Consider the following 10145-nt stretch of genomic DNA (forward strand, 5'->3'; position numbering starts at 1 on the left):
GCTTTTTAGAGCTCATGTAGTTAGACTAGGCCCACTTAGATAATCCAGGATAATGGCTCTACTTTAAGGTCAGCTGATTATTAATCTTAATTACATCCACAAAGTTCTTTTTTTCCATAATCACAGGAGTAACACCAGAGGGCAAGGTAATGGGAGCCAAAATTCTACCTGTCACAGGGTTTCTGGGGAGGAAAACAGCCTGGACCCCACTTTCACAGGGGGCCCAGAATAGGGAACACTATGAATTGGGTCTTTGGAAACAGGAGAAAGATGATCCTGGCCCAAAACAGCACGGGAGCCTCAGAGCAGCGCCACCCAGTGGGAGCACAGGCTTGAACAAGGTGCATACCCACGTAACCAGCATGATCTCTAAACCCAGGCCTTCTTCCTCTTACCCACATATTCTATCCAACATAAATCCCCCAGAAACTTTTTGCAAGGTGCTAAATTGTGGGAAAAGAGAGTGGAAAGAAAGCCAGCAAACATAAAGGGAAATTAAGTCTTCCATAAGGTAAGTGGTTAAAAGCTTACATGAGACTTGTCTGATTTAGAGAATCAAGGAAAGTTCCAATTTTTAAAAATATTGTTATGTAACACATAACACACACACACACACACACACACGCACACACACATATACACACACACAAACTACTATCTCATAAATTATCTCATTATCTCTTATAATAACATTAGGAAGCTTAAATTATTATTGTGCTTATTTTTCCAGATCAGGAAACTGAAATGCATAGAGCAATTAAAAATATATTAGATGTGATTTATTGAGAAGCTATTTTATGCCAGGTCCTGAGTTAAGTGCATTATCTCAATTAATCCTCACAACTACATGAGAAAGAGGTCATTATTACCCCATTTTAAATAAGGAATACAAAAGGTGCCTGGGTGGCTCAGTTGGTTAAGTGTCCAACTCTTCATCTTGGCTCAGGCCATGATCTCATGATTCATGAGATCAATCCCCATGTTGCGCTCTGCTCTAACAGCTTGGAGCCTGCTTGGGATTCTCTCTCTCTCCCTCTTTTTCTGCCCCTCCCTACCTCAAAATAAATAAATAAACATTAAAAATAAATAAACAAAATGAGGAATCCAAGGCTCTGGGAGACTAGATAATTTGCCCAATATCACAGGGCTCCTAAGTCACATGGAATAAAACCTAGGTCTGCCTTACTGTTTCTTTTAGGGAGATAAGTAAGGGACTGCCTCCTCTGAGGCTGAGGCCAGACACGCTCCTTCCTTTCTTAAGAATGACTGTTGCCAGCAGTAAGGAGGTTGGGGGCAGGGGGGCTAACCAGGGGAGAAGAAGCCAGTAGCGCAGAGCAAAGTTTGTGAATCACCAGCAAGCCTGCCCAATGTGTTGAAGCATTGAGCTCAGGGCTGCAGCCAAAGACAAAGGACCACCCAGTGCTCTGGAGAAGAGCTGCAAATTCCAGCTCTCCCATCCACACACATACAGCTTGGGAGGGAGGCAGAAGTTTTGGAGTTGCTGCGAGATTCCTACAGGGGTGAGCTGTAGTTGTCCTACAAGAACTGTCCAAGGGCCCTGCTGCTGACAGCCCAGCTGCTTCCAGCTTAGCTCTTCTCCCTCCCACAGGACCTAGGGCCTCACTCATTGTCCTGGGATCACTAACCTCAGGACACCTTGGCCTGGCTAAGATTTGAGATGTACCCTCCTCCTCAATGTTCCTTTGGCCTCCCCACTTCATCTTTTTCTTTCTGAGAGTTTGGCTGCTCACCCAAGAGGCAGATGGAAATAAAGTATCAAGCTCAGGAGGAAATCGGATTCATAGGGAGAAGGGACATCCAACCCAAGGAAAGATGCCGTGCAAATGCTAGATGCCAGGAGCAGGAGACAAAGTGGGTGGATTCTAGATTGAAGCTGAAGCTAGGGTTTGGCTTGAGGCTCAGATCAGGGGAGGATGGTTAAGCCACGTTAGAGCTGGGGTCAGAGTCAAGGCCCAAGTCAGGGCAAGTATTAGGCTGGCCTAAAAGCACAACAGATAGGAAAGAGCTTGGAGCCAATCTGAGTCCGATTTTAGTTCTGAACTATCACTTGCTAGCTGAGGGACTCTCAGCCTCCTACACAAACTTTCAGGGTTGTTGAAAGAAATGCTTGGAGAATTAAAATGTAAATGAGATAATGATTGTAAACTGGCTGCTGGTGCCTGACAAGCAGCAACTGCTTAATAATGAATGGTAGCTATGACGGTTATCCCTGTCCCTGTAGCAGAGATTGCGCCTTTGAGGCAGTGGGGGCACACCTTGTCCCGCCCTACTCAGCCCTGGGCCTCTGGACTGGACTGTCGATGCCAGGTCTGGCCAGCAGAGGGCGCAGGGTTCCCCTTTCCTCCCCTCTTTCTACCTCCTGCCCTGGCCTCAGAATTGCATTGTCTTGTAAAGCTGGAAGAGCTAGAATCTTAGGGACAGGGAGAAATGGAATCTTACAGACAGAATAGTGGTCTCAACTGGTTTGTAAGAACACTTGATTTTTTAGCAAAGACTAAAACGCAGCAGTGATGATGCTGAAAGCCATTACAGAGGAAGTTGTGCCGAGTCAGAGCCGGAGGCAGCCCTGTTGGGGTCGCCCTACTGATTGGCTGGGAGGATTCAGGACTGCCTCCCTACAGGAAAAATCCTTGTGCTTTTCATCTAACACGCGTGGGCTTTCTCTGTGTCTGGCAGTGCCCTTCCAGTTTCAGTATCTTGGCTTATTGTCCTCAGCCTTGCTGTTCACCAACAGGTGCCATAGGGCACCACAGGCTAATAAGTCGGGTGTGTTCATGGAAGCCCTCTCCCTGGTGATTCCCTGAGTGAGCCTTCCTGTGGCTTTTTTAACTTTCAAATGAGTCCCTGACATGGGAGATCCAGGCCCCTCTTGACCTACCTGCGAAAGCCCATGTCCGAAGCCAAGTGTAACCATGAGTGAGAGCAAGCCCCCGTGTGTGTGTGTGTGTGTGTGTGTGTGTGTGTGTGCGCGCGCGCTCTGTTCTCCCTAGCACAAGCCCCAGACTCCGGAAGGTAGTCCTTTCCCTGGTTTCTTTCCTCTGACCAACATCCCTGCCTGCTCTGGCTCCAGCCGGTCTGTCTTTTCAGCCTGCTCCCTCTTTGTTTAATTATCCCAAGAGAAGGGCCTCCTACGTGGGCAGGGAGTGTGGGCAGGAGCTCAGCACAGAAGCATATCTGCACATCACAGAAATGCAGACAAGAGAAGGCCTTGAAAGATGTGGAGAGAAGGCAGCCTAATGAGCCACAGAGGGAAGGGCTGAGCGGGCACCTCAAGGATTAAACTGTGACTGGTTCCTCTCCTAGCACTGGATCCCAGCTGTGTGTGTGTGTGTGTGTGTGTGTGTGTGTGTGTGTGTGTGAGAGAGAGAGAGAGAGAGAGAGTCAGGGGTGGAGGAGCCAGAGCCTATCCCACCACCCTGACACCGCTGTGTGTGAATACTAGGTTTCCTGGGTAAAGCGCTGATATTTTGTGGACCTGAAAGATTCCTAGAATAAGCAGTAACTTACAAGGCAGGCTATCTGGCTGTACATTACACACTATATTCTCCTCTCTTTAGTTGTTTCCCCAGAACATTTACTGAAGTGTTGTTTAAACGTTCTCCTCTTATCTCAATTGTGATATAGAATATTGAAAGAAGGATCATGTGCCCACACTTGAGCCAGTGTGGCAGTAGCTAGGTGATTGAGACTTCCCCAAGGGAAAAGCAAATTATTCTAGCTATAGGTGTCAAGCTGGGTGGGCCAGCACTCCCCTTCACAACACACACACACGCATACACACACACATACACACACACACACGTGTGCGCGCACACACCCACACACAGAGGGGAAGCAAAAACATGACAACCTTGGCAGGTCAAGGCTTGAATCAAAAAAGTAGCTTCCCTCAGAACTGAGGTTGGCCCTATATCAGGACATCTTGCACTTATTTCCTTGACCTCTTTGGTCTCTGACTTGTTCTGGGACAAGGGTCAACATCTTTTTCCTCTGGTTACCCATATTGACTTTGCAGTTCCCTCCTTGCTCTGGTCTAAAGTCCCCTGTTTCCTGGTCCTGAGCAATCCCATTCTCCCTGAATGCTGGCTCAATCCCTGGCATTGATGGAATTTCCTGATTTGAGAAACGAACTTCCACCCTCTTAGCATTGCATTTTCATCCCCTCCTATGCTCATAGTATTCCCCCTTCTCCATTCCAACTATTATTTGGAGTTGTTTTCCTCTTATAAACCATCTTCTTGAAACAATCTCTAGCCACCATCTCCTGGCCCTCACCTCCCCATCGCCCAACTGCATTTAGTTAGAGAGGACAGTATGAGCAAGCGTGATGAACAGCATGGACTGCACCATGAAACTCTAAACAACTCAAGGTTCCTTGAGCACAAAGACTGCAAATAAGTAATGAGAGTAGTGTGGAGAGTGCTTTGAGAACTTGTTGGAGAAAATGACAGGAGCCAGACCTTTGGAATAAACGTAAGCAAGAGGACAACTATTAACATGTAATTGTAAACATTACCATAATGAGAGGTACAAGGTGTTACAGAAGTACATAGGAGAGGCACCTAACTCAGGAAAGCTTCTCAGATGAGTTTCGTCTTCCATAACCCCTTTTCCAACATCAGCTTCTTTGAACACTCCTCCAACTCCAGTGTTGGCTAAAACCAGCAGTCCTGTGAGGATGGTACACCCTCTGCAAAAAGGGGTAGCAACTCTTGGTTTCACAACTCAGTACACAGATATGGGGTCCTCTGCACTCACCAATGCTGCTTCTTCACTCTCAATACCTCTTTGCTCCTTGACACTCCTTGATATGTTCTTTGCCCTACTCTCTTCCCTTTCTCATTTTGGACCGCTGCAACCTTTTGAAGCCTACTTATTACTCACTTTAGACTGTGTTACCTACTTCATTGTCCTGCCCATTATTGTGCCCTTGTCCCTTTGTTTTTCCATCCCACCCAACTGGCAAAATCTCAACTTTGGGCGAATTGAACAATCAGTATTCTCCATGCTTGCATCTGACTATCTGAGCGCTCCTGGAGAAACTGATACCACTGGGAATTCATGGTCACCAACTCCTAAGTGGGTCCCAGTTATCTTATTACATGCCTCTAGTGCCCCCTCCCTCTTTCCCATTTTATACAGTTTTCTTAAGCCATCCTGACTTCTAAAATTTCAATCCTATCTACTCATACACACACACACACACACACACACACACACACACACACACACACACACCAGTCACTGATAACCAGATCTCCAACTTCACAGAGAAAATAGAAAATATAAGATAGCAGCTGCCATTAAATCTATGCACCTACTGCGTTAATTAAGATACAGAAAAAGTTGCTATAACAAGAAGAGAAAAAAATGTAGGGCCTTAAGAGTGTAGTTTCTTTGTCATATGAAAGAACTTGGGGTAGTAAAACAACTGGAGTATGAAATATCCAGGCTCCTACCATCTTATCACTCCACCACCCCTGGTGTGTTACCTTCATGACATGACTGGAGATGGCTTACCCTCACATTCACATTCAACTTGCAGGAAAGGACAATGAGGAAGAAACAGTCCACTCCTCTCCTATAAGAGCTTGATCTGGAAGCTGCACTTATCACTGCTACCCACAACCCTGTCCAGAATATGGTCATAAAGCCATGCTTAGCTGCCAAGGCATCTAGAAAATAATAGTTGTTAGCTGGTTGGCCATGACTTATTTTAATCTATAACTATTTTCTTCTATCTTCCTCTTACAATTGAGGCTCTACTTTTATCAAAACCTAGAACCTTCCACATGGGCTCTGGATTACACACTTTCCTGCCTTCTCAGGAATCTTGCATTCAAAATTAATTAATTTCTCTCCTTCTTCCTCCCCCTCTCATTTCTTTTATTTGTTTTCCCTTTCTCGATCATGATGCTTGCTCCCCTTGTTTTCCTCCCACCTGTCTTTTGCAGGCTGGCCTTTCCCTATCCAGACTTTAAATATGGTCTTTTTCAGATTTCTGATCTGGTTCCTCATTTATTCTTATTTAACACACTCTCATTAATTCTATGGTTTGCATTACTTCTTATGCAAACTGTGCATTCAACTTCCTACTGGAATTCCTACTTAGATGTCTAATAAAGCATCTGAAACTTACCATGTCCAAAAGGGAACAGATTCACTGGTGGGAGTTGCTATCTGATGGTTACTATTTTCTCTATGAAGTGGGAGGGCGGGTTATTTATTGTGAGTGAATGATGGTGTATGTGCATGTGTGCATGTGGGGTGTGTGTGTGTGTGTGTGTGTGTGTGTGTGTGACATGAAATGAGAGATTTTACAAGTCCAAAGAAAATTTGAAAAAAATATTATGTAAAATGAGAGAAAGAAGGTGATCAGAGAAACTTAGTAAAACTTCTGATCATTCTGGGAAGCATCATAGTATGAGCACCTGAATTCTGATGTCCAAAATCCCTGGCTTTGAATTGTAGCTTTTTCACCTAGTAGTTTTGTGGCTTTGGGCAAGTTACTTAAATTCTGTCTGAGTCACAGTTTTTTTCATCTAAAATAGTAATCAATCATATCGGACTTAAATGCAGAGTTCTTTGTGAGGATTAAAAGTAATGAATGTGCTTTGAACAGAGTAGGTAATCACCAAAGAGTCCCTATCCAGTTACCAGAAACCTTATTCATTTTAATCTCATCCTTCTCCCTCACCCTCAACATGGAAGCATCCTCTAGATTCTGTTTGCCTCCTAAGTATCTCTTGGATCCATCTTCTCCACTGCCTCTATGACTTAGGTCAAGGCGCTATGCTATCATCTGTTATCTGAGTTACTGTCATAGACTCCCAATGGGTCCTACCCCTTAAGTTGCTCTCCACACCAGCTGCCATAACAATTACCCCAAATCTTTCTAAAGGTTAACAAATTTCTAGTGCTTCCAATTCATCCTTTCATCCTTGGGTGGCTTGCAAGGTCTGTATTTGCTACTTTCTTCCTGAGAGGTGTGTTAGTTTCCTGTTGCTACTATAACAAATTACCATGAATTTGGAAGCTTAAAACAACATCTTTTTATTAGGTCGCAAGCATGTGGGCCAGAAGTCTGGTACAGTATGGCTCGGTCCTCTGCTTAGGGTGTCACCAGGCTGAGGTCAAGATGTCAAGCAAGTGAAATTCTTTTCTGGAGGCTCTGGGGTGAACATCCATTTCCAAGCTCATTCTTGTCATTAACAGAATCTAGTTCCTCGTGGTTGTAGGACTATAGTCCCTATTTTGTGGCTGGCTCTCAGCCAGAGACTGCTCTCAGCTAGAGGCCAATCTCAGGCACCTGCTCCTGAGGTGCAATCCCGGCTCCTTCCTCAAGCCAGCCACAGCCCCTTGCATTCCTTGCCACGTGACCCCCTCCATCTTCAAGCTAGCAATAGTGTGTCAAGTCCTTCTCTTTTTTCAAATCTCTCTGACTTCCTCTTCTGCTGCCAACCAGAGTAAATTCTTGTGATTTGGCTAGGACCAGTTGGATAATCTCTTTATCTTGAGGTCAACTGATTAGTAACATTAACTACATCTGCAAAATCTCTTTTGTCATATAGCATCATCATGGAAGTAGCATCTTATCATATTTATAGGTTCTACCCACAAGTGAGAATCCTGAGTGCCATTTTGTAATTCTGCCTACCACAGGAGGAGAAGCCAGAAAAACATCGCTGAGAAATGCCAATGCCTTGGGGCGCCTGGGTGGCGCAGTCGGTTAGGCGTCCGACTTCAGCCAGGTCACGATCTCGCGGTCCGTGAGTTCGAGCCCCGCGTCAGGCTCTGGGCTGATGGCTCGGAGCCTGGAGCCTGTTTCCGATTCTGTGTCTCCCTCTCTCTCTGCCCCTCCCCCGTTCATGCTCTGTCTCTCTCTGTCCCAAAAATAAATAATAAAAAAAAAAAAAAAAACGTTAAAAAAAAAAAAAAAAAAAAGAAATGCCAATGCCTTGAGCTGAGATGAGAAGGATGATCAGGAGTTAATTAGATAAGGAAGGAAAAGTTTCCAGAGAGCATGTGCAAAAGTCATGTAACCAGAGGACACAGATCCCCCAAAAAAATGAACTAAAGAAAGGCCAGTGTGTCTACAGGGGAGAGAACAAGGAGGACAGTGACTTAAAATGAGGTAGTTACAGAGGCCACTAGGAGCCAGACCATGCAGGTTTCAGAGACTCTGTGAAAAGGCTTTCTCCATCCCCAGAGCAGAGGTCATTAGAGTGGCACAATCAGATTTGTGTTCTGCACATATCACTCTGACTCTAAGGTGGAGGATGGAGGTAAGGGGGCATCTGTAAAATGTGGTGGACCACTGAAGAAGCCAGAAGAGCAGTGCAGAAACAGTGCCATAATGTCCATGCAGATAGAAGCAGACCGAGTCAAGGAACGCTCAGTGGCTAAAATCAACAGGACTTCATGATTGATTGACTATGGGAGGGAGGCAGTTATGTTCCCCAGGAAGCAGAGACTAAGACAGAGATTACTGTGGAGGATGTTTACTAAGGAGCGCTCTTGGAGTCTACACGTATGCAAGAGCAAGGAAAGGAGGACTGGGTGAAGGGAGAAGCTGAGCAGCAATTCAGTCCCCACAAAGGCTTTGGTCAACCCCACGAGGAGCTGTGCATGTCTCTCAGAGTTGTCCTCTGTTGGGGTGAGGAGGCTGAACCTTTGTACCTCTGTGCTGAGCAGTCACTGGATGTAGGATGCCTCAGGAAGGGAATATGACCTTGCCTGAGCAGGCTTTCCTGAGCTCAGCCAACTCCCAAAGCAGCTGGCAGTGCAGAATAAATCCCTCATTTTTGGAGAGGAGTTTGGACTTTTTGTCACAGCCTCTACTACAGGTAAAAGAGCATAAGGGAGTAAGGCAGCCAGGCTGATTCCTAAATTTCTGATTTCTGCATCTTAGCAGATATACAACCATATATTGTAATCATTGGCTTACCTGTCATTTTCCCCCAGGAGGGTGGGAGCTACTCGGGCACAGACCGTATCAAACAGTGAGTACACAGCCCTATGGCTGGCACATACTTTGCTGAATAAGTGAATGTCTGTCTACTCCTATTTCCACTCCTCTCTCTCCTACATTTCCTTTGCTCCCCACCCCCACACCCTACCGCCATCCAATGTGGGAAAAGTCCAGCAGGTTATCTGAGGTGCCACCTGTGCTGGAGCTGAACAAACAGCAAATCAGGCTCTTCTGGTCCAGGGCACTCTGATGGGGAAGGCAGGCAGTGCCAGGAGGAGGGGAGTTAGGGGAGACAGGTGACGACATCCCCACCCACCTCAAGCCTAAATCCTCCTTCGATGTCCCAGCCCCTGTAAACTCAGTGCTAGCTGGAACAGGTCCTCTCCGAAAGACAGCTTGCATAGGGCTCTCTGAATTCCCCGTAAACTCAGACCTCATCCACAGTCTAATCTGGTCTTTGACTGATGCTCCCACCTCCAACAGCTACTGCTGGGGGCCGCACGCAGAGTGGAATTTCAGGGTCATATTGGAGTTTCCTTGTAATGGAGGAGAATGGATAGCCAGCAGGGCAGAAATCTTAGTGGAGGCAAGTCCTGCCCAAGGAACCGAACACACCTCAGTTCTGTGCATGTCCCCTTAAGCTTTGCACCGGCTGCACCCCAGTGATCTGCTCCCCTTCTGGTCCCCTCCCATGGGAACCTGACGCCCCACACAGGCTGCTCCACCTGCACTAAGAGCAAACAGGGAGCGTCATTGTGTCGGTTGAGGGTGGGCGCTGCCTGGAGACCACAAAAGCCAGCGCCTCCTCTCCTCTTGTGCCAGTGCTGGGCCAGAATTAGAACCAAACCCCACCATCACCCCACCCCTCACTGGTTTATTCTAAGCTGTTCTCACTGCTACCCAGGCTGCCCTCACACCAAAGTCAGACTCTTCCTCTGGGCAGCCCTTTTGCCTGTCAAGGTTCCCCCGAGAACAAATGCTGCCCCCACATCCTTGCCCGCTGAGGACGGTTGTTTGGAAGCTTTGGGTAGAAACCTGGGTGTTGGGCCCTGAGGTAGGAGGTGAAGGGTGCTCAGGCAGGTGCAGGGGCGACCCCAGCCCTTTGGAGAGGAGATGCAAGAACTACGGTAGCGATGGTGTCCAGGTCACTGGT

Source organism: Panthera leo, chromosome D1 (assembly GCF_018350215.1).
Source record: "Panthera leo isolate Ple1 chromosome D1, P.leo_Ple1_pat1.1, whole genome shotgun sequence".
Lineage (NCBI taxonomy): Eukaryota > Metazoa > Chordata > Mammalia > Carnivora > Felidae > Panthera > Panthera leo.